Source organism: Scleropages formosus, chromosome 3 (assembly GCF_900964775.1).
Source record: "Scleropages formosus chromosome 3, fSclFor1.1, whole genome shotgun sequence".
Classification (NCBI taxonomy): domain Eukaryota; kingdom Metazoa; phylum Chordata; class Actinopteri; order Osteoglossiformes; family Osteoglossidae; genus Scleropages; species Scleropages formosus.
In genome coordinates, this window is record NC_041808.1 from 40193485 (window position 1) to 40216288 (window position 22804).

Here is a 22804-nt window from a genome sequence, read left to right on the forward strand (position 1 = left end):
TATTGATTTATTACTTATTTCTGAGTAAACCTGTAACATAATTTTATTGGTAGTATTTTTGAGTTTATACAACACATTCTTCTGAATTGCTTTTTTGAAATTACGAGAAAATGTAACATGTTCTGATGAATGATGATGAAAATTATGAAATTAAAAAAGGGAAAAGCCTTACTTGGAGGCGGCTTCTTCGAAAAGTCCTTGACCATCGGGTCTGTCTGTGCCGGTTGCTCTACAATAAACTTGTAGGACTTCTTCACCTCCCAGTCCACGGCTTTGACCCGCACTTGACTGATCACACTTTAGGTGACACCGCTCTTCACCGACGGGTACAGCAGGAAGTCGGACACCAATTTGCCGTCTGCATCCATCCACTTGAAGGTGACTGAGTCCGCCGGGAAGTAGCCACTGGCAAGACAGCCGAGACTGAGCAGTTCAGCATTGCCTCTGGAGCAGCAGGGCGACAGGGCGAACACGGAAGTAAGAGCCGTTTGTGCTCCTGTGGAAACACACGAAGACACTGGACACTGTGTTCGAACAGTGGGCCCTTCCTCACCCGGCAAAGACCGGTGTTACTACAGTGATCAGCGCCGATTTTCACTACAGTGTAAGCGAAGAATCCACTTCAGCCCCCCCCAGACCCCCACTATTATATAATCCTAATATGGCCTGAAACTGTTGGGCTGTTTTCTCACAGGAAACCATGGGAAATACTGTTAATGTCACTCTGCTCTGTTCATTAAGTCAAGTTCAAGTTTATTGTCATAGGTACAAGTGCCATGTACAAGTATCATGAAATTCTTCCTGAATGCTTCTCCACAGACTATGGACAAAGACAGAGACAATAGAAATACTGCACAAACAAAACAATGACAATGACAGTGAGTAGTGCAACAGCAATAGCAATAAATAATGGTAACAGTAATAACAATAATACCAGTTGACAGCCAGAGAACTCAGATGAGAGAATGAGAATGAGAATGCTTAAAGTGTCAGTGTAATTTACCAATGTGCTTGGGGGGAGCAGTCCAACTCTAATTACTAAAGGTGGCACATTGGTTAGTGTTGTATACTCTTACAGCAGTGGGATAGAAGCTGTTCCTCTACCTAGCAGCACGGGTTCGAATAGACCTGAGCCGCTTTGCAGATGGTAAAGAAGAGAAAAGTGCCCATGAGGGGTGACTATGATCTTTCATGATGCGTATCATCTTTCTGAGGCAGCGAATGCTGCAGGTGTCCTGGACTGCTGGTAGCTGTGTGCCCATGATTTCCTGAGCTGTTTTGACCACCCTCTGTAGGGCTTTCTTGTCCTGTATGGAGCAACTGCCACCCCAGGATGTAATACATCCTGTGAGGACAGACTCCATAGCACACCTCTAAAAAGTGGTGAGGACTGTAGTGGACATCCGGGCTTTCTTCAGACGCCTAAGGAAGTGGAGACATTGATGGGCTTTCTGATGGTCGATGCTGTGTGCTCAGTCCATGTGAGTTTGTCAGTGAGGGTGACCCCTAGGAATAAATATTTAAAGCAAGGTATCTATGTTATTTTATAACATCTGAGACGGTACAACAGTGAAAACATTTCTTGTTTTGTTCGAGAATTTGTGACATAAGCTTCAACATCTCATGATTTCTCCTTTTTGGTGATTTAGCCATAGGACAAAAAGCTTTAAATACAGCTGTAGCACGCCGAGGCTGCCCAGGGAGGGGGCGGAGACAGGGTTAAAGCAGCCACAACTGGGGTTGATTTCATCTCCTATTTCTTCCCCAGTGCCCAGCAGTAGAGAGAAGAGACCGAGGAGGAGAACCAGACCGAGACGACCGCAGACCCGATCCCTGACATGAAGCACACGTCCTGATCGACCTGACTCTTCCAGCCAGCACGAAACCTTTCCCTACCTGTTCCCTGCTCCTCCTTTCCCATCGCCGTCCTTCTCTGCTGTCTAGGCCAATAAAAGTCCACAGCTACGGACGACTGCATCTCCTGTCTCCTGCCTTGTCTCTTGCAACAGCAGAGAAGAATTTGTGCAGAAAATAAATGCACATCGTGTGGCCAGTTGTGTGGAGGAAGACACTCAGAGGCGGAGGACCAGGTTGGACGGTGACGTGCTGGAATGAGCAGGAGGCAGGAGGTTACAATAATAAAACGACCATTAAAAAATGTTAATGCATGTTTTCATGTATAAGATTTTTTTTTTTTTTAATTTAAATTGCGCCCTTCGCGAGTCTAGCCATGTTTCCATGAATTCTAAATAGCTAGAATACATACATGGAATGATGATGGTGCACAGTTTCTGTCATGCAGAACCGAGGACGCGGGGTGCCTGGATCCAAGTGGAGGATCGGTCGTCAAGAACCAAGGGATCAGGCAAGTTCTCGTTGTCAGGGACAAGCGAAGAGTCAGTCGATCGGTGGTCAGGGTGAGAACGAGGATCCAAGGACAAGGTCAGGGGACGAAGCAAAGGGTCAAAGCTGGGAAACGGAGACAGGAAGCAAGGAACGAGGAAGAACTAGACATAGCGCAGGAGGGACGGCTGTCTCAGCGAGATTCCACGATTGTACGGGAGCTGAGGAGCGTCTTTTAAGGCTGTGTGTACTGATTGGTGTGATGCAGCGTGGACGTGACAGTACCCCCCTCCCTATGGGCTGCTCCAGCCGCCCTGCAACGTCTCGAAGGAGGGTGGCCTCTGGAATGCGGAGCTGGCTTATCCGGATGGTCCTGATGAAAATCGGCAATGAGGGACGAATTGAGGATATTGCAAGCCGGCACCCAGCTGCGTTCCTCAGAGCCGTATCCCTCCCAGTCCATGAGGTAGTAAACGCCTGCGTTTGGAGTCAAGGAGGGTGCTAATGGTGTAGGCCGCTTCCCCATCCACTTCCACTCGAGTGAGTGTCGGGTCACCCGGAGCGGCTTGGAGCAGGCTGGGTACTGTAGGGCTTGAGACAGGAGACATGGAATGTGGGACAATTGCTAAACGAGAAGGCAGTTGCAACTGGTACATGACTGGGGTGATCCGGCGAAGGATCTTGTATGGGCCTATAAACTGTGGGCTAAGCTTCTTGAAGGGCAATTTCAGGTGAATGCCCCTTGTGGATGATCATACCCGTTGCCGAGGCTGGAAAAGCAAGGTGTGGTGGTGTCAGTTCGCCTGTTGCTTATATCAGTGTATGCTTTGCTGTAGATGGTCCTGTACCTCTTGCCTCGCTGCCTCGCTGTTCAGGAGCCAGTTATCCACAGCAGGGATCTCAGAGGAACCCGGGATGCCAGGAAAACAAGGGAGATGGGTAACCGAGAACACAGCAGGAAGGAGACAGGCCTGTAGAGGAATGGGACAAGGAGTCACGGCCATATGCGGCTCAGGGCAGGAAACGAGACTATTGGTCCTGGTCTTGTCTGCAGTAGCTCCTTAGAAAGCAACCGAGGTCTTCATTCAGTCGCTCCACTTGTCCATTAGCCTAAGGATGGTATCTGGATGTGAGGCTAACAGACACTCCAAGCTTCTGCCAGAATGCTCTCTACACCCTGGACACAAACTGAGGACCCCGGTTGGAGACAATGTTTTTGGGCAACCTGAAGATCTGGAACACGTTCTGAAAGAGATGCTCAACTGTCGCCAGGGCAGTGGGGAGTCGAGGCAAAGGAAGCAGACGACAAGACTTAGAAAACCTGAATCACTGTATTACCCTCAGAGGGTGGTAAGTCTGTCAGAAAGTCTACCGTTACATGTGACTAAGGCCTGGCTGGAACCAGAAGGGGCTCCAATAGCCCTGCAGGTTTTTGTTTCGGGGTCTTAGCCTAGGCACATACCTCGCATGGCTCCACAAACTCCTGTACGTCCTCCCAAAGAGAGGGCCACCAGTACTTCTTTTTGAGCAGGGCCAGGGTCCGTCAACACCCTGGGTGGCCAGCGGCTGGGACGTCATTCACCCAGTGGAGGAGCTGTGGGCACATCCTGGAAGGGGCATACTCCTTGCCTTCGGGGGCATCGACTGGACTGGGTTTCTCCACTTGGGCCCTCTCGAGGTCCTGCGTGATTTGCCAACGTACAGGAAGCAAGTACCAGGCAGGATGGTCTCGCGCATTACTGTAGTCGGGCCCTTGTCGTACAACCGGGACAGGGCGTCAGCCTTGGTGTGCTTGGCACCAGGACAGCTGGAGACTGTAAACCAGAATCTGGTAAAGAAGAGGACCCAGCAGGCTTGCCGAGGGTTGAGCCAACAGGCTGTCTTCAGGTACTCAAGGTTTCGGTGGTCCATAACGACCAAGAACGGGTGAGTAGTCCCCCCCAACCAGTGTCTCCACTCCTCCAGAGCCAGCTTGATAGCTAACAATTCCCTGTTAATGATCTCATAATTGCATTCTGCATGTGACAACCTACGTGAGAAGTCTGCACACGGGTAGAGCATGGCTGGGGTTCCCTGTCTTTGTGATAAAACCACCTGGACACCCGCAATCGAGGCTTCTACCTCAACAACAAAAGGTAGTGAGGGATCAGGGTGCTTAAGGATCAGTGCGGTGGTAAATGCTGCTTGAGGTCCTGGAATGCCTAAAGGGCCTCTGGCTGCCAGGAGAGCTGGGACCTTTTACCCTTGAGGAGAGTGATAAGAGGAGCAGCGAGGCTACTGACTCTGTGAATAAACCGGCGGTAAAAATTCGCAAACCCAAAAAACTGTTGTAAAGCCTTCACGGAGGTCGGACTGGGCCAGTCCAACACTGCCTGGACCTTAGCCGGGTCCATTGCTACCCCGTCTGGACCAAGGATAAAACCCAAAAAAGACACAGGCTCCTGGTGAAACAAACATTTTTCACCCTTAATAAAGAAGCCGTTCTCTAATAAGCGACTGAGTACCTCTCTGACATGGGTCACATGCTCGGCCATAGAAGGCGAGAACACCAGGATGTCACAAAGGTATACTGGGAGACACTTATTCACCAAATTGCCCAGCACGTGATTAACAAAAGCCTGGAATACAGAAGGGGCATTAGCTAACCCGAACGGCATAACCAGGTATTCATAGTGGCCTAGTGCGGTGCTAAATGCAGTTTTCCTTTCATCTCCCTATCTTATTCGGATGAGATTGTACGCACTGCGAAGATCCAATTTGGTAAAGACCAGTGCAAGTGCGGCAGTGATTAACAGCAGGGGATGAGAGTATTTTACAGCAATTTCATTGCGTCCTCTGTAGTCAATACAGGGACGCAGACCACCGACTTTTTTCCCCACAAAAAAAATCCCTGCAGAGGCCGGTGAGGTGGAGGGCCTAATAATACCCAAGGATAGGGCCTCCATCACATATCGTATTCCTCCATGGCCTTCTATTCAGGTAGAGACAGTGGGTAAACTCGACCACTCGGAGGGGAGGTTCCTAGCAGGAGGTTGATGGCACAGTCCCATGGACGGTGTGGCTGTAGGGCAAACATGCGTGATTTGCTAAAGCCCTCAGTGAGGTCCGTATACTCCTATGGCACAGTCGGAGGTTGTGTGGAGTCAGGACTCTCAACTGACGTTGCCCTATAAGGTAAGGAAAGACAAGAGGAAGGGCACCGCTCTCCCCATGAGACCAGTTCCCCAGAACTCCATGGGAACACCGAATCATGCAAGGCCAGCCAGGTGTACCCTAGAATTTTTGGGGTGACCTGGGGTTTGATTAAAAAGAAGAGATGGTCTCCCTGTGACATGCCCCTGTCTGAAGGCAGATCTCCACTGTTTGGGACTCCACCACCCCTGTACCTAGTGGTTGCTCATTGAGTGCCTTCACCCATAACATGACGTCACAGTGGCGCATGGGAATACTATGTGACTGGGCGAAAGTGGCATCCAAGAAGCTGCTAGCATCTCCAGAGTCTACGAATGCACGTGTAACCACCCCACGACCACCCCTCTCCTATGTTAGGACTGTGGGAACTGTGAACTGAGGGACTGCCTGGGGTGGGGTCACTCACCTTGGACTGTCGGGCTTGGGGTCCTCCTAGGAAAGGCCTTTCTGAGCAGGTTGCGACATAGTGACCACCACCCCTACAGTAGAGGCAAAGACCTTCTCAGAGCCATATCTGTTTTTCTGCAGAGGCCAGGTGGCCTCTGCCGACTCGCAAGGGTGTTAGGGCCTCTCTCGTGGCCGGCTGTGGCTGTAGCAAACGTGCACGGAGCTGATTGTCTACAGCGATCTCCTGCCGTATTAATTAATCCAACAGCCTGTCGAGGCGGCCAGAGGATTCGTCGGTGGAGCATGTGCGACATCTGGTGACGATCCAGGGTATAGCAAGGAAACTCGTGTCTTTTCCGGCACCGGTTTTACGTCCAGACGCAAAGTGCGTTGTTGCAGCACTTCTCATGCTTTTGTTTGCTGCTGGGTCCGTGTGTAAGACGGAATCTTCTGTCACATGGAACAAAGGACGCGAGGGGGCTGGACCCAAGTGCAGGATTGGTCATCAGGAACCAAGAGATCAGGCAAGTTCTCATTGACAGGCGATGAGTCAGTCGATCGGCGGTCAGAGTGAGAGCAAGGATCCATAGACGAGGTCAGGAGATGATGCGAAAGTTGGACAGCCAGAGAACGGACACAGAAAGCAAGGGACGAGGAAAAACAGGACATAGCGCAGGAGCGACAGTTGTCTCAGTGAGATTCCGTGATTGCACAGGAGCTGAGTAGGTGCATAAAACACAGGATAGACAAATCCTGATACCCTGCTACTAATTTTTTTTTTTTTTTTTGTAATATTATAAGATACACAAACAAGCAAATACAATGTCAGAGTAGTGGCTGAATAAAGGCTTTATCTGGGGTGCTCATGAAGATATGGTGCGTGGACATTTACACCGTACATGAGCTTAAGAGATCTTGGGCGAAATGGGTCCAGAAAAGGTGAGTTTTCAGACCCTTCTTGAATGTAAACAGAGTTTCCGCGGTTCTGAGTGAGAGGGGAAGGTCATTCCACCACAACGAAGCCAGAACCAAGAACATCCGTGCTTTACCTTTTGTGTGTGGGACCACCAAGTGAGCAGAAGTAGACGAGCGAAGGGGTCTGGCTGTGGTGTAGCGGTTGATCGAGTCCTGTAAATAGGTGGGAGAAGTTCTGCTGATGCATTTGTAGCCAATAACCAGGGTCTTGATTTTGATTCGGGCAGCTATAGGAAGCCAGTGCAGAGAAATGAGTAGAGGAGATACGTGGGAACGCTTTGGCAAATCAAACACAATTTGTGTAACAGCATTCTGAATCAGCTGCAGAGGTTTGATGGCAGTAGCAGGAAGGCCACACAGGAGAGAGTTGCAGTAGTCCAGACGGGAAGTCCCCATGGCCTGGACAAGTAGTTGGGCAGAGTGAATTGTGTGGTAGGGACGGATCCTACAAATGTTATGCAGGATATATCTGCAGGACCGGGTTGTGGCTTGGATGCGCTGAGAGAAGTCTTGTGTCAATCATTACTCCCAGATTCTTAGCTAAGAAGGTAGGGGAAATGAGTGAGTTATCCAGTTTGATCAATAGATCGTGAAAGGAGGACAGGCCAGCTGGGAAGTAAACAATCTCTGTTTTGGAGATGCTGAGTTGAAGGTGGTGATCAGACATTCATGAAGAGATGTCTGCCAGGCAGGCAGCTATGCGTGCAGAAATGTCTGACGCTCCAGGTGGAAAGGAGAGAAAGAGCTGGGTATCATCAGCATAGCAGTGGTATTTGAATCCATGGGAGGCTATGACGGGACCGAGGGAGGAGGTGTAGATGGAGAAAAGAAGAGGACCCAATACAGAGCCCTGCGGGACACCGATTGAGAGAGGCAGAAGAGAAGAACAAGAGCTCCGCCAGACCACTTGATAGGATCTCTCGGATAGGTAGGACTCAAACCATCTTAGTGCCACACCTTTGACCCCAAGCTGATTAAGAGAGGAGAGTAGAATCCGGTGGTTGACTGTGTCGAATGTTGCAGACAGATCGAGGAGGATGAGGACCGAGAAGAGGGAGGCAGCTCTATCAGTTTGGAGAGCATCAGACACCACCAGAATGGCCATCTCAGTGGAGTGACCAACTTTGAATCCCGACTGATAACCATTGAGGAGATGGTTCTGGGTGAGGAAAACATTTACTTCTTTATTTATTTATTTATTTATTTATCGGATGATAAAAAACAGACCTCCTGCAACATAGGGAAGCTTTAAGCTGTAAAATTGGTTTCATGTAGCCAGAGTGTAACGTCTGTGTCATCGATGTTTGTCAGATCCACTTGAGTGGGTGTGTACGTGGGGTAGTAAGCCAGCAGATGTTCTGCAGTTTGTTGCTGCTCTCCACATGGGCATCTAGGGCTGTCTACTAGTCCCATTTTGTACATGTGTGCCCTGAATCAGCCATGCCCGGTGCGTAGTCGATTTAGGCGCTCCCAGCAGTGTCTGTGCAGCTGGCTTCCAGGTGGTTCAGACGACGGCACTCGGATAAATCTGTGTAGCCATGAGCCACTGTCCTTTGTCCATTGCTTTTGCCACTCAGCTTCCGCCCAGGCCTTTGGTGACATGCCACTGCTGTTGTCAAGCAGCTGCACCACGCACTGATGGAAAGGCCTTTGAGATTTCAGGCGGAGTTGCTTTTGGTGGGTAGAGGTAATAGCGGTTAGGTGACTGTAAAGCAATGATCTTTTATTGTTTAAGGAGTGTTTTGCCAGTGCTATGCACTGTGTACTTCTCCTGATATCAGGTGGAGGTATGTCGCTTACAACAGGTAAGCAAGTCGTTGGTGTGGAGCAGATGCAGCCAGATACAATTCTCATTGTGGTGTTCCAAGCGCGGTCTACTTTGTTAATGTGGGTGCTTCTAGCCCATACTGGTGCACAGTATTCTGCTGCAGAGTAAATGAGTGCTGTTGAGGTTATTTGTAGCACTTTGAAGTTTGCTCCCCATGAGAGGCCAGCTAGTCTTCTCAGTAAGTTCTTCCTTCCATTTACTTTCTTTGACAGTTGGTCTAAATGATGTTTATAAGAGAGTGTTCTGTCAAGTGTTATTCCAAGGTATTTTGGGAAATTGTTTGAAGGAATAGCATTCCCTTTGCATGTAACTTTCAGTTTGTAGTCTGCTAAGGCATTAGTAAGGTGGAAGCAGCTACATACAGTCTTACTGGTATTGAGCTGGAGTCTCCATTTTTGAAAGTAGTCACTTAGTTTGTTTAAATCAGAGCTTAATGACATTTCTATTCCTTTGGAGTTTTTTGCTGCAATTAATAGAGTGATGTCGTCTGCGTAGATGAACTTCTTGGATGCTGTTGTTGGTATATCAGCGGTGTATACGTTGAACAGCAGGGGAGCAAGAACTGATCCTTGGGGAACACCTTTTTTCAGGAATCTTTTCTTACTGCTGTCCTTCCCTACTGTCATTGTGAAGCTTCGGTTGGTTGTCAGAGTAAGTATAAACTTAACTAATATCTTGTTCGGGTTTCTTTGGTGGAGTTTCAGTGATAGAGCTTTGTGTCAAACTGTGTCATATGCTGCAGACAAGTCAATGAACACAGCGCCACTTTTTAGGCTTTTCTGAAAGTTTTCCTCAATGTTTTCGGGTAGTAGCATGACTTGGTCAGTGGTGCATCTTCCCGGTCAGAAACCAGATTGTTCATCCGGCAGCTGTGGGTCGACTATTGGCTGGATGTGGTTATAGACTAATCTCTTGAATAGTTTGTATGTAATGCACAGCAGGCTGATAGGTCGGTAGCTAATAGCTTCACCTGGTGGTTTATTCGGCTTCAGTATCTCAATCGCTTTTGCATGTCGCCATATTTTTGGAATTTTGTTTTCTTTAAGACATATGTTATAGAACATCCTAAGCCAATTGATAGTCTGTTTGCTAGCATTTACGATGAATTCTGGGTGAATGTTGTCCGGGCCTGGAGCTTTACCAGGTTTGAGATGTTTGATTGCACTATCTATTTCTTGAGGTGAAAACTCTTGATATAGGCTCAAATCTTCTGAAGGTTTGTGTAACTCTTCTTTTAGTTCATTGAGCACTTTACGGGAAAACACTTTATCACGTTTTGCAAATTTGCCATTTTGGATAAAATATGTGGCTACATCTGGAGCTTTAACAGATGTGTTGTTAGGTTTTATCTTTCTCCTTGTGCCAGTAAGTTTGTGGATGGCTGTCCATGCTTTCCTACTGGAATGTGAGAAATCTATGCTTTCCACTGCTTCCCTCCAGCATTCTTGCCTGGTTTTGTCTAGGTGCTCAATTAGTTTGGAAGCTGTGATTTAGACTTCTTCATTAGTTTGAGCGCTTTGGTGTTTTTTGTATAATTCTTGACATTCTTCATCCTAGCTGGGAACAAAGAGTTTTATTACACCTCTAGGAATGTGCTTTCAAGCTTTTTCCATAATAATTTTGGTGAATTTATTGCATAATTCATTTAACTTATCTTTAGTTGGTTCTTCAAGGTTGCTTATAGCTTCTTCAATGTCCTTAGCAAAATTGTTCCAGTTGGCTTTCCGCAGATTCCAACGTTTAACTGGGTAGCTTGGTATGGGCGTAATCAGTGCAGGGTGTTGTATTATAGATGGTCAATGTTGTGATCTTAGGAGTATGCCCAATACTGTTCTTGTTAGGCTAATGGTTTGTGGATTGTCACATTTAGTTGCGAAAGCCAGGTTTGGATTTGTGCCACTGTTCCATCTTCCTGAATGAAAGCTGGCTGGTTGCTTGCTGTCATAAAGAAGTTGCAAGTCGGCATTTGATGCCCAGTTGACTAGTTGTTCTCCACAGGCTGAATTATTGCTGTAGCTCCAGTTGATGTGTTGACAGTTAAAGCTGCCAACATATATTGCTGGGTGGCTAAATACTGGGAGAAATGTAAAAACCGCTTTCGGTGGTTTGTACATGTTCACAAATTTGACTTCATCGATATCTGCAGCTATCCATTGAATATTGTTGTTTCTTGACAAAGTTGTCACGTCAGAAATTTGTACATCTGATCTTGCTAGCGTGGCTATACTGTGATGTTCTTCATGTATAGCTTTAACTAGGTTGAAGCCACTGATCTTCCCCTGATCATCTGAGTTGCTGTGCATTTCTTGAAGTAAGACTGCAACTGCATTATGTTCAGTAGCAAGTTGCTTAATGATAGCACGTTTGGCAGGTGTCAGTCCTTCAACCTTAAATTGAAGAACTGTTGGGTTGGTCAAGTCTTGAGAGATTTTTCTCGGCAAAGTTCCTTTTTGTGCATGGCAGTAGTGATACCAGTTTGATCAGCTAAAGAGCGCTTAGCCGTCAGGGACGTTACCCAGGGGTCACCGCGACAAGGTAGCTCTTCTTGACCACCCATCAGACAGTTGATCACAGGCTTCCCGCTCTAGGGTTTTAGACAGGAAGGAGAGGAGAGAGACAGGTCTGTAATTTTCAAGCAGATTGGGATCCAGGGAGGGTTTTTTTTAACAGAGGTGAAATTAGAGCAGTTTTGAAGGCAGCTAGGACACAGCCAGAGGAGAAAGAGGACTTAATGATTTTAGAGATGAAGGTGGAGAGTTGCGGGCAAATGTTCTGTAAGAGTAACGATAGAATCGGATCAAGCGAGCAAGTGGTGGCTCTGCGCAATATCAGGAGGTTAGAGATTTCAGATTCGGAGAGCGGATTGAATGTGGAAAGGATAGCTTCGCAGGGAGGTCCAGCGCGAACCGGGCAGGTTGATGCTGAGAACTTGTCAGTGATTGCTTTGACTTTGTCTCTGCAAAACAAAGTCGTCAGCAATGACAGAAGAGAGAGGAGGATGTGGCGGGGGACACAGAAGGGATGAGAAGGTGGCAAAGAGTCTGTGTCATGATTTCCTCCAGGAAGTCAGATGCCAGACCCAAGTGTAGATTGTAGGGCGTTTATTTAAGGGAGATCCAAACTCGTTGTCAAAAAAACAGGCACAAGGTCACCGATGAGCGAATATGGTTGAAAGGGATAATCCAAGACACGTAATCCAAGAGACGAGCAGGAGGTTGAAGAATACCAGGAGAACTTGGAGACGAGGGAGAAGGGTTCGGGAAGAAGGACAAGGAAGGGGAGCTCGGGAGAGGTGGGAGAGCAGATTCAAAGTACGCGAGCGAGTAGCAAGCCTGAACAAGGTTCCGTGTCTGACTGTGCTCCGAGCTCTCCTTTTATGCACCCGTCCCATGATCCTCCACAGGTGTTCTTCGTTGCGTAGAGGGGGAGGGCGTGACTGTCCGTGTGGTTTTTTAGATGCAGACTGTATTTTGTTGTGGAAGAAGGAGGTTTTTAGCTGAAGAGACAGCAGATTGAAAAGCAGCTAAGAGTGACTGGTAGGCATCCAGTTCCAATGGAGTTTTGGATTTACGCCGTCTTTGCTCTGTAGCCCACAGTTTGTTCTTATCAGCTGAGACTCCTAATCACAACTGAAAATACTCCAATAATGGCGACCAAAACAAACAACCAAACAGATGCAATTAATCAATTCACGGAGTCACGCCCACTACGGGACACAGAAATGTTATGGAGAACATGTGCCCTAAGAAACCACTAAATACTATTTAACAAACAAATTAATTATAGTGCCACGCACCATTACATAGACACACAACCGATTGTGTCTATCAATCCACACAGCACTACACTACACAACACGAATGCATGTCGGAAAAAAGCGGTAGCAAAACAACTACACTTACCATGTTTTTTTCTCTTAGCAAAAGTACAGTTTATGCATTATATTGAGATGTGTGTCGCTTTGGACAAAAGCGTCTGCTAAATGAATAAATGTAAATGTACTTAGTTTCATGTACTTCTGTGGTGTTTTGTCACAATCACTAAGTCGTTCCTATTGAAGGCGTTTTCTTTTGTATTCGACATCCTTCTGTCCCGTTAAACATTAAAATATCCTCACTGTTCACTGTCAATTGTCTGAAAAGTTTTAATGAAAATCGGAGTGAAATTACATGATTTTCTTGCTCTTCCAGTGTGTTTGACGATGCATCAGAAGATTTTTAATACACTGTACGCCAGTCCCTTATACAGAAACGCAGAAGAACACTGGGGAAACAGAACAGAAATAATTCAAACAGATTGAAACATAATGAAAAGTGTAAAGAGTTTAGAGAAACTTACCGGTAGTGATGGTGACTTGTGTCCCTTTTCCCCATTAGTCAAAGTAATCACAGCACTACGTGTCCCTGTAGTGCCTCTACAGTAACCCTCTTTATCACACCTACTGCAGCAAGGGTGTAAAAATGTGTAAAATTCTCCACTGGAAAGTCTATTGAACAAACTAAAGATGTGACAGTTTCCTTGGTGAAATGTAATAACAATAATTCCATTATGGATGTTCACACTGAGTTCTTGATGCAGGAGTCCACTGCAGTTCCATCACTGCCTTGATGGAGTTTTATCAGTTTAGACAACAAATTCTTAGGCTACATTCCACTGTTATAAATATTTACTTTCAGTAAAAAATAATATGAATATTGGAGACATTTCTGCATCTTCAGTTATTGTTGGAAGTGCTTTGCATGGGAGCTGAGGTTGTTGTAAGAGTGTGTATCACTGTGTCACCCCAGCCACCCACAGTAGTTTAACTGAGGTAAACTCGCACAAAAACTTTGCATCCTTACGGTGTCTTTCATTTTACACAATGAAGTTGCCACCCAAGGTTAAAACACTAAAATGAATCTAACGTTATTTTTAATGAGAAATTAGAAGTAAATTGGATAAAGGTGTGTTTGAGCAACTGTCTATTCAGTTTTCACTCCATGAAGTGACAGTGATCTTTTAGACACTTCCAGAACAAACCTGATAGTGGATCTACATCGTCTGAACCGCTTGTCTCATACAGGGTCGTGGGGAGCCAGAGCCCAACCCAGCAACACAGGGCATAAGGCTGGAGCGGGAGGGGACACACCCAAGATGGGATGCCTATCCATTGCAAGGCACCCCAAGCAAGACTCGAACGCCAGACCTACCAGACAGCAGGACCTGAACTAACCCACTGCGTCACTGTGTCACCGCACCCCCTGGGGTAGCGGATCTAATGTTTAATTTAATTTAGAGGTAACTTACTGTCAAAGCTACTGCATTAAATTTAAGCTTAATATTATTTAGAAATGGCCAGAACCCTGACTGTATATTTCTCTGTACAGGGACTCTGAGAAGTTTTTGTATGGCCTGTAATCACTGTGGGTACCATATACATACACAGTGCTACACAGCAGCACAAAAACTTGTCCCCCTTCCAACTGCAGCTACAGGATGAATGCTGACCTGTAAACGGGGATTTAAATATCTGAAATTGCTGATATTTCCATATGAAGCAACATGACCAGTATTTACAATAAGTACAATGAAATGCTTTTTTGATCAAAAGTGAGTTGAAGTGCCAACATTGCACTGATTTTTCTAATTTCATGTTTTGGTGGCCATTTTTTATATTTTAGCATTTTAATAATACTATGTTACATGTTAAGAAATAAATCCATGAAATTAAGGTGACATTTTCTAAAAGGAATAATGATCCTTGTTGGTGCAAAAAACACTGGTCTTTAGAGGAACAACACAAAATTTATTAAACCATATAAACTTCTACAGCTTATACAATACAGATTCAGTGTTTCCTTTTATAGCTTTATTCCACCCAGTGCACTCTTTCATGATATTATCCTCTTTTCTTTTCCCTTATGGTAACCCCCCCATTGGTATCCTTCATTGTTGGGGTTTTCAGTCACCACCAGTAGCCATGCCATCAGTTTGTGTCCCAATGCAATCGGTCTCAGATGACAGGAAATGTTCAGTTTCTCCTCTTACTTGTTTCCATCGACATTTGGCAGAGGTGGATGAGCACATTCTGGGTTCCGAGTCAGCTGTGCTTCCTGAAGTCTTTTTCTTCGGAGCTCGAGTCTAGCATGCTCCCTTGATAGACTGACCGAGGGCTTCTACTGAAGAGAAGGTTCCACCTCGGTGGATAGATCAGTGCTCTGCACTGCTGTGTCTTCATGAGGAGATCCTGTTCATGAGGCCAAAAACCATTGCTTCAGTTGTTAGTGAGAGATGCAGACACACGATGTACATTTAAGGCTTTACTCCACACAGTGCACCCTTTCAAGATGACACTGTCTTGTGCTCTTTGCCCTGATAGTAATCTTAGATCCCTTTTCCTGATGATACCATTTCACTGCACACCTACAGAAAAGCAGGCACAAGAGGACAGTTACAAGAAAGGATCATGTAATCTCAAAGGTATCATTCAATCCCTGTCTGCTTGTGTATACCAACTAGGCCTCTGCAGTTCACCTCAGCAGGACACACATGCATAGAAGTAGAAAATATTTTAGAAACAGATTAATAATAACACAGGAAAAAGCAGTGAGTAAGAAGTGTGCATGAGTTATTAAGGTATGTTGGCAAAAATAGCATTAAAATTGTTTTTTAAATGTTTTGTTTAAAAAGCCCCATTTAACTGAGAAAACTCTCATGAATCAATGCAAATTTCACTGATGAAGTATGCATATCAGTATTGTGATCATATGTGACAAGGACAGCGGACATAAGGAATGGTGACAATAACAATGATCCACACCGTGTAGGCACCTTGGTCCTTAAGATCCCAAAACATCTATTATGTGATGGACACTTAATAAATTGTATGGGAGTAAAAACACTGATGGTGACAAAGCGGTTCTGTTTGATTCATAAGATCAATTCTCAGTAATCAAGTGTTATGTGTTTGCATAGGTGTAGGTGCAGGATGTAAAGTCTTCATTTGAAGACTCAGCAGCACTCATTTGGGATGTGTTGCTTTAGTTGAGGTCTTTTCTTTCCTTGGAGTTTCATAAGCCACAGAGTCAGCAGTGGGAGAAAACAGGAACCCTCCCATAGGGTCCCCAGCAGCTTTTCCTGGGCTTTATTGGTGCACTCACAATGTGAAGCCCCCCCAGGTGGTGGAGTCTATCAGACAGCTGAAACCCGTTTAGAACTGGGCTCAACAGCTTTGTGTAAGGCAAGATTGTGTGCCATTGGTACAGTGTGTTTGTGGAACTGTCTTTGGTGATGGAGAACTGGCCGTTGAGGGACTCTGAGAATACAGTGCCTGTACCAGAGCCAATGCACCCAATCCACTGCAGTCCTATCCCTGGTGACTGACGGATCCAGTGCAAGTAGCTAAGAGATAATCCAGACACTGTATAGCACAGTTCAGATGAAACCGAATAGTTACAAAATAGCTTGAGAAAAAGTTGCTGAAATTTGGGAAACTGGGAAAACTTGTGATGTTAAGAGGATGCCTGTTACACAGCATGCAATTTCAAAAATTGGAGTGGAGTTATAAAAATTATCTTTCAATACCTGCATTGACTGAGCTGAGCAGTGAGGTGGTTTATTCAGTTGGATCTTAAAAAAGAAGCTGTAAAGAAAAAATTTACCTCATCTGGACAGTTTTGTATTATAGTATTAACATAAATATTTCACTACAGTAGAAAAAATTCTCTTACAAGTGGTTCATATCAATTTTAGTTAGCTGATACCATTTTCTGCTAGTTCTACTATGTGGATAAGAAGAACAAGACAATGCTGGTGAGACACACTTCAGTGACCCTCAGTGTGAGATGTACTGGAGCAGTTATTGTACAGCCCTGCAGAGTCTCCACTCACTGTTTCCTTCGCAGTAATAAACTGCGGTGTCTTCGTCCTTCAAGTTGTTCACCTGTAAATACAGCTGGTTCTACTAGTTCACTCTGGACATGGTGAATCTGCTTTCAAAAGAGCTGCCATAGTTTATGATGCTACTATCATCACTAATATAAACAATCCACCCCAGTGGCTTCCAAGGAGGCTGGCGGATCCAGGCAATCCAGTCGCTACTGAATGAGTCAAGGAATGTACAGGTGAGTCGATGAGATTCTCCAGGCTTTTTAACTGCTGCTTCAGACTGAGTCAGTGTCTGACCAGTAACACCTGCAGAAAGAAAACAAACATTAACTCTTCATCTCAGTACTCAAGAGCAGACACAGCTTATATGTGTTGTTAAAATGTACCTGTTAAGCATGTTGTCATTATGAGGAGAGCAGTTAAGAAGGTCATGGTGAATGTGTGTGACTGTGGTAAAATGTCAATTAAAGCAGCCAGAACTCGGCGTTTGTTCCCTCTTTGCTCCGTGCACAGATATAAACGTAGAAGGAAGAGCTCAGTTTGCATGAACTCCTCCCTCTGACTGGATAGGTCACACTCAGTTTAAAAGGAGGATTCAGAGCTGTAGGCAGGTCCACATGGAAGGTCTCACAGCAGGCACTTCATCCTCATTCTACTTCATCATCACTGTCACATGGATGTAATATTCTGTAGAGGTGGTTTGACTGTGTCCTTATACTCTCCTCCTAGGTAGTAACCTGACCAGCCTGTCTCCACATACTACTACAAGTGCCCTAAAACAGGCTCCAGACAACTATGAATGTGTCTCCTCTTCTGATAAACGCTTGTGGATAGTGATTCAGTAACAGTGTTTAATCTAAGGAAAACATTCTTAATTAAGCTCAATAACAAAATTAACATTAATGAATTAAGCTCAATAATGGTTAGTAATGATGAGCAAAATTATTGATTCAATTCTGCATCATAATTATGAGATGAGATACTTTATTGCTTGCAATGCAATACAACAAAATTTTGTGTAGCAGCCCTGAGAACAGCAGCAAAAAGAAAGAACACTTAAAATATGTAGTCAGTAAATAAATAAATAAATCAGAATTAGACTGAAACTTTTAAGTTGTCTCATGTAGCTTTTCTGGTGCTGAAAGTAGCCTCGACTTGTGGGGGAATGTATAGCCTGGCTACTCTGTTGTTCCCATAGACGGACAGCCCTCCTCCTCTGATATTCCCGGAGTCTCTCGACCGATCCGCTTCTGATCTCATCCATTTTGTTGGTAATGCACCTTGAGTTGGTGAGGAACAGGGTTCGAAGTGCTGATCTGTACGGGTTAGCCTTAGTCAAGCACGTAGCCCGGGCCCCGGCCGCGTCCCTGCTTCTGTTTCCTTCCCCTTCGCTGCCTCTCTGGCGGGATGAAAGTTCCGATGGGCTCTCAGGGGGCATAGGCTCTCCGAGGGGATGAAAGTTATGTCTTGTTGAAAAGTAACTGAGATCAGTGGTGGGAATCGGTATATTGATAAGAAGCGCAGAAAGCTACTGCTGCTGTACTGAGTGAGAGCCGAGCCGCTGCATCTGCACGCGCCACCATGTGTTGCCCTTCACCCATAATGAATTTGAAATTAATAATAGTAAATCGTGTATAATTACTGGTTATTGCTACCTAGTGGGCCATAAAATGTCATGCGTCACTGGATCATGAAATGCACCTCAGCACTGTAGACCTTTAAGAAATACGCTGCTCTCCACTCACAGTCTTTATTAGAGCGACATCCTCTGGCCAGTGGTAGTACTGCACTATAATTCCCTCACCCACTGAAGTGAGTTCATTTTTTTATATTTACATTTATTTATTTTGTAGACCCCGTCCTGGGTGTGTCCCCTCCCCCTCCAGCCTTACGCCCTGTGTTGCCGGGTTAGGCTCCGGCTTGCCGCAACCCTGCTTGGTAAGTGTGTGTGTGTGTGTGTGTGTGTGTGTGTGTGTGTGTGTGTGTTCAAGAAAAAAATACAACACTGCATTACAAATAACAGACAGTAGTTGGACGTTCATACAAGTTGAATGGCTTGTTACAGTTTCATCAAAACATGTTTAAATTCATGAATGACCTGATTGCTTTAAACCTTTCAAGATGGTTTGGAATTAATAACAAACAATTCATTATAATTCGAGTATAAATGAGCTAAAATTCTATGAGTTAAACCACCATAACCAGGAGTCTAGACGGACTGTGAGTTGGAGAAGCAGTTCACCCCTCTCACACCTTCCTCTCCCTGTGCTGTTTTTGTACAAGTCTCTGTCTCACTTCTCTCACTGTGAGTCTCTCGCACAGTAATACATAGCTGTGTCTTCAGCTTTGAGATTATTCATTTCCAAGGTGACGGTGCTCCTGTCATTGTCCCTGGAGATGGAGAATCTTCCCTTCACAGGCTCTGAGTAGTACTTGCTGCTCCCACTAGGGCTGCTGATGTATGAGACCTATTCCAGGCCTTTCTGTGGAGCTTGTCTCACCCAACTCATATCATAATCTTTAAATGTGAAACCAGAGCCAGTACAGGTAAGGGTGATTTTCCCTCCTGGACTGACCACATGACCACCAGACTCAGTCAGAACTACATCACCTTGGGCACCTGGACAGAGGAAAGAACTGATCAAAACAGTTGGAAACTCCTTCTCTTATTCTGACGTAGTTTCGTAATAAAAATTTCCATGGTTAAACAGAACCTGAATGAAATAAAGAGAAAATTTAAAAAAATAAATAACATGTTCAAGTCCACTTGGAGTTTAAAAAAGACTCACAGGAAGCAGCTGCCAGCAGTAACAGCAGAGACACAGGGAACATGTTTGTGCTGAAGCTGAACTGGTGTGAAGATCTATGAGTGTCTCCTGCTGGGGTCTGTGTCCATCACCGGTATTTAAGAGTCAGGACAAAGTCATGTTTGCATACAATGGGGGTGTGGTACTATAGTAACTGCGTGGAAATTACAGGTATAAAGGAGGAAACTTTACTTACTGTGCTGTTGGACTATAGACAGCACTGCATTAAAGAATGAAATCAGCCATCTGATCAAGCAGCTTTATCAGTTTGGGGATTTTAACTAATGCTCTGTGTCAATATGTGTTTTGTCTTACCAGACTGACCAGGACTCTCAAACAATGCAGAATGTGTTTGTCTCAAAAATGTGACCCACCACTGGGGTGATTCCATCAAAATATAGTGCATCTTCTCCAAAAGTATAGACAGTAATTTATCCACAGAGAAAATCCAGTCATGGACATCTGATTCTGATAAGAGTTATTAGAAAAAGGTGGAGAAAAACTGTAAAAGATGTCTGGAAGAGTTTACATAGCAGCATGAGAACATTGAATGTGTTTGTTCAATTTGCTGATGCTGCTAAGTCTGCAGATGAACTTTCTCTGGTAGTTCTGATATCAACATTAGCAGCAGTGATGCCCAAAACTTTAGAAAAATGCTGCTTCTCCTTAACAGGAAACAGCATATTGGGTACACAATGCGGAGTCAAACTTTATAAATACCCTGTGAGAGATGAGGTAAATCACAGGGGGTCACACACTATACATGGTTCTTCACAGTGGGAGGACAGACACTGACACAGACAGAGGGTGAAAGATGGAAAATATTTTCATTGAGGAGTTGTTCACAGGGAATTCTGTGAAACCAAAAAGCCATAAACAAAAACACTGGAGCAGAAATAATAGAACGAAGCTTAGAAGAAGCAACGGGACAATGTTTGTTAGGAGTAACGGGGAGGTTTTCATATGGAAACACTCAGATACGGGCCCCCTCTGTTTCACTGCGGGGAAAGTTAATCAGGTAATTACTATATTTTGCCAACACACTGCACAGTTCTGGCTTCACCTTAAAAGAATATAATGATGCCAGAGGCTTAAATATCTGAGATAGGAGCTCTCTCTGAACCAAAGTGTGTGAAATCTCTCGCTACCTGTTTGATTCAACTTCCCTACAATTAAGTCCTTAAAATACTTTAACTTACAAGGCAACAGAGGTACCACCAGTCATCCTCGGTCTAAACCGCTGATGATGAAGGAACAAGTTGTCACTGAAACTGTATATTTAAAACTGCATATTACTAGATACTGTAATTTAACAAGTCATTCCTTGTCATGGTTGCGCGTAGCGAGGACAGACTCAAGTGCAGAGTTCTCGTACACCGATGTTTAATGAAGCTGAATCAGAATCCAAAAGCAAAGTCGAGGGTCAGGCGATCAGCAAACGTAGTACAAAAGCCTAGGCAAAGAACGTGGTCGGGAATACACAAGCAAAAGGTCAATGCTGTTGTAGGGAAACAAGGAGGCAAAACAAGGTTCTGCGTCTGGGCTTCCTCGGCTTCCCTCTTTATTGCCGTTCCTGAGCAAGTCAGGATTGATTTGTCAAGGGAACCCTAAGAAACCTCTCAACACTTGATTCCCTTCTTTTTACCCCAGATGAGTGAAATCTGTCTGTCTTGGAGGGTTATACAGACAGGCATCTTCTCTTTAGGTGGTTGTCTGCATTCCTCCCAGTTCAGGATGGGTTCATATAACACTGATACATTGATCATTTTGAAATTACTGTTGGTAAATAAAGTTCAGTTTTACAGTGTTGTCACTGCCATGTTGCTTGATGAACACTGAACTGAGTGATATGGAAATGGCTTTTGGAAAAACAGAAGGAGAGACACACAGAATGAAACATAGGAATAGGAAGATGTCTGAGTAAAGTGTGACAGAGCATGGAACAAACACACAGGACATGTCCAGTCAGTGGAAGGGTTCTTTTATTCACATGTGAGGTCTTTCAGTGAAGGTAAATGGTGCAGGAGGAGGTGTTCTCTTCTGTGGTCTGTGCCGGTGCTGTGTGGTTCGTGCTGGATGCTGGGACCTTCTTGGCCTTGGCTCCGTTGTCCCTGTTTGTCTCCACAGTCTGCAGACCTCTCACTATGTGGGTAAAACAGGGGCAATTATTACCAGTAGGTGTGTTGAAGTCCCTCTTCCTCACCTCTCCTCTGTCTTGCAGCCCAGGTGTGCCACACAGAGTGACCCTTAGGACTGTAATGATCCGATTAAGAAATAAAAAAATTAATAATGACTTTGACTGCTCAAATGTTTTTTTTTTTTTTAAATATCCATTACAAAGTACAGATATAACTGAATCAAGAAGAATTACTTTACATGCACTTGTGTTGCAGCTCGTGGTTTTGTACAGCTGCTGAACTGAAATCAGTCAATGTGAGTCTCGAGCGCAGTAATAAACAGCCGTGTCCTCTGCTTTCAGACTCTTGGCCTCCAAGTACTGTGTGCTTTTGGAGACGTCCTCAGTCAGGGTGAACTGTCCTTTCAGGGATGCCGCATAGTCTGGATAATCTGTACTACCAGAATAGACAACTCCAATCCACTCCAGTCCTCCACCTGCTTTCTGTCGAATCCAGTGCATGAGGTAATCTGTCATATCAAACCCAGAAATGACACAGGACAGCTTGACAGACTCTCCTGGTCTCTTCACCTGAGGAGGTGACTGATCCAACCTTATGTCATCACACTGGATCCCTGTAAAAACCGACATGTCACAGTTTACTCAATACTTTGAAATCCATTTGTGCATCCAGTACATTTACAATATTGCATTGCAGTTCTAATTTCTCCAGTCCTACCTTGTAGAGACCCCAGTATGAAGATTAAACTCCCAACAATATTCAGTTCCATTGTCCAGTGAGAATGAACAAGTGGTGTCAGTATGAACTGATATTGTATGTGATTCTGGTTTTTATAGCAGTACAGTGGAGAGTAACTTTGCATAGACCCCCCTAGAGGTTCAAATACAGACTGCTGTGAAAACATCATATCATTATTGTTCCTGGACATTTCCTTTATAATCTTTCCTGGTGAATTATTATTGAACTGATTACACACACACACACACACACACACACACACACACATTTTCAGAACCGCTTGTCCCTTACAGGGTCACGGGGAACCGGAGCCTACCCGGCAACACAGGGCGTAAGGCCGGAGGGGGAAGGGGACACACCCAGGACAGGACGCCAGTCCACCACAAGGCACCCCAAGCGGGACTTGAACCCCAGACCCACCGAAGAGCAGGACTGCGGTCCAACCCACTGCGCCACCGCACCCCCCTCGAACTGATTACAGTAATACATTAATGGTTAAACAATTAAAAAATGACATAGCTCTATTCAGT

The 22804-nt window shown here is 45.1% G+C and overlaps 1 pseudogene; it reads right to left on the bottom strand.

Annotated features, from left to right (window-relative positions):
• Nucleotides 1-299: 299 nt before the first annotated feature.
• LOC114910226 (immunoglobulin heavy variable 3-30-3-like) lies at nucleotides 300-22306 on the bottom strand (annotated as a pseudogene).
• Nucleotides 22307-22804: the final 498 nt, after the last annotated feature.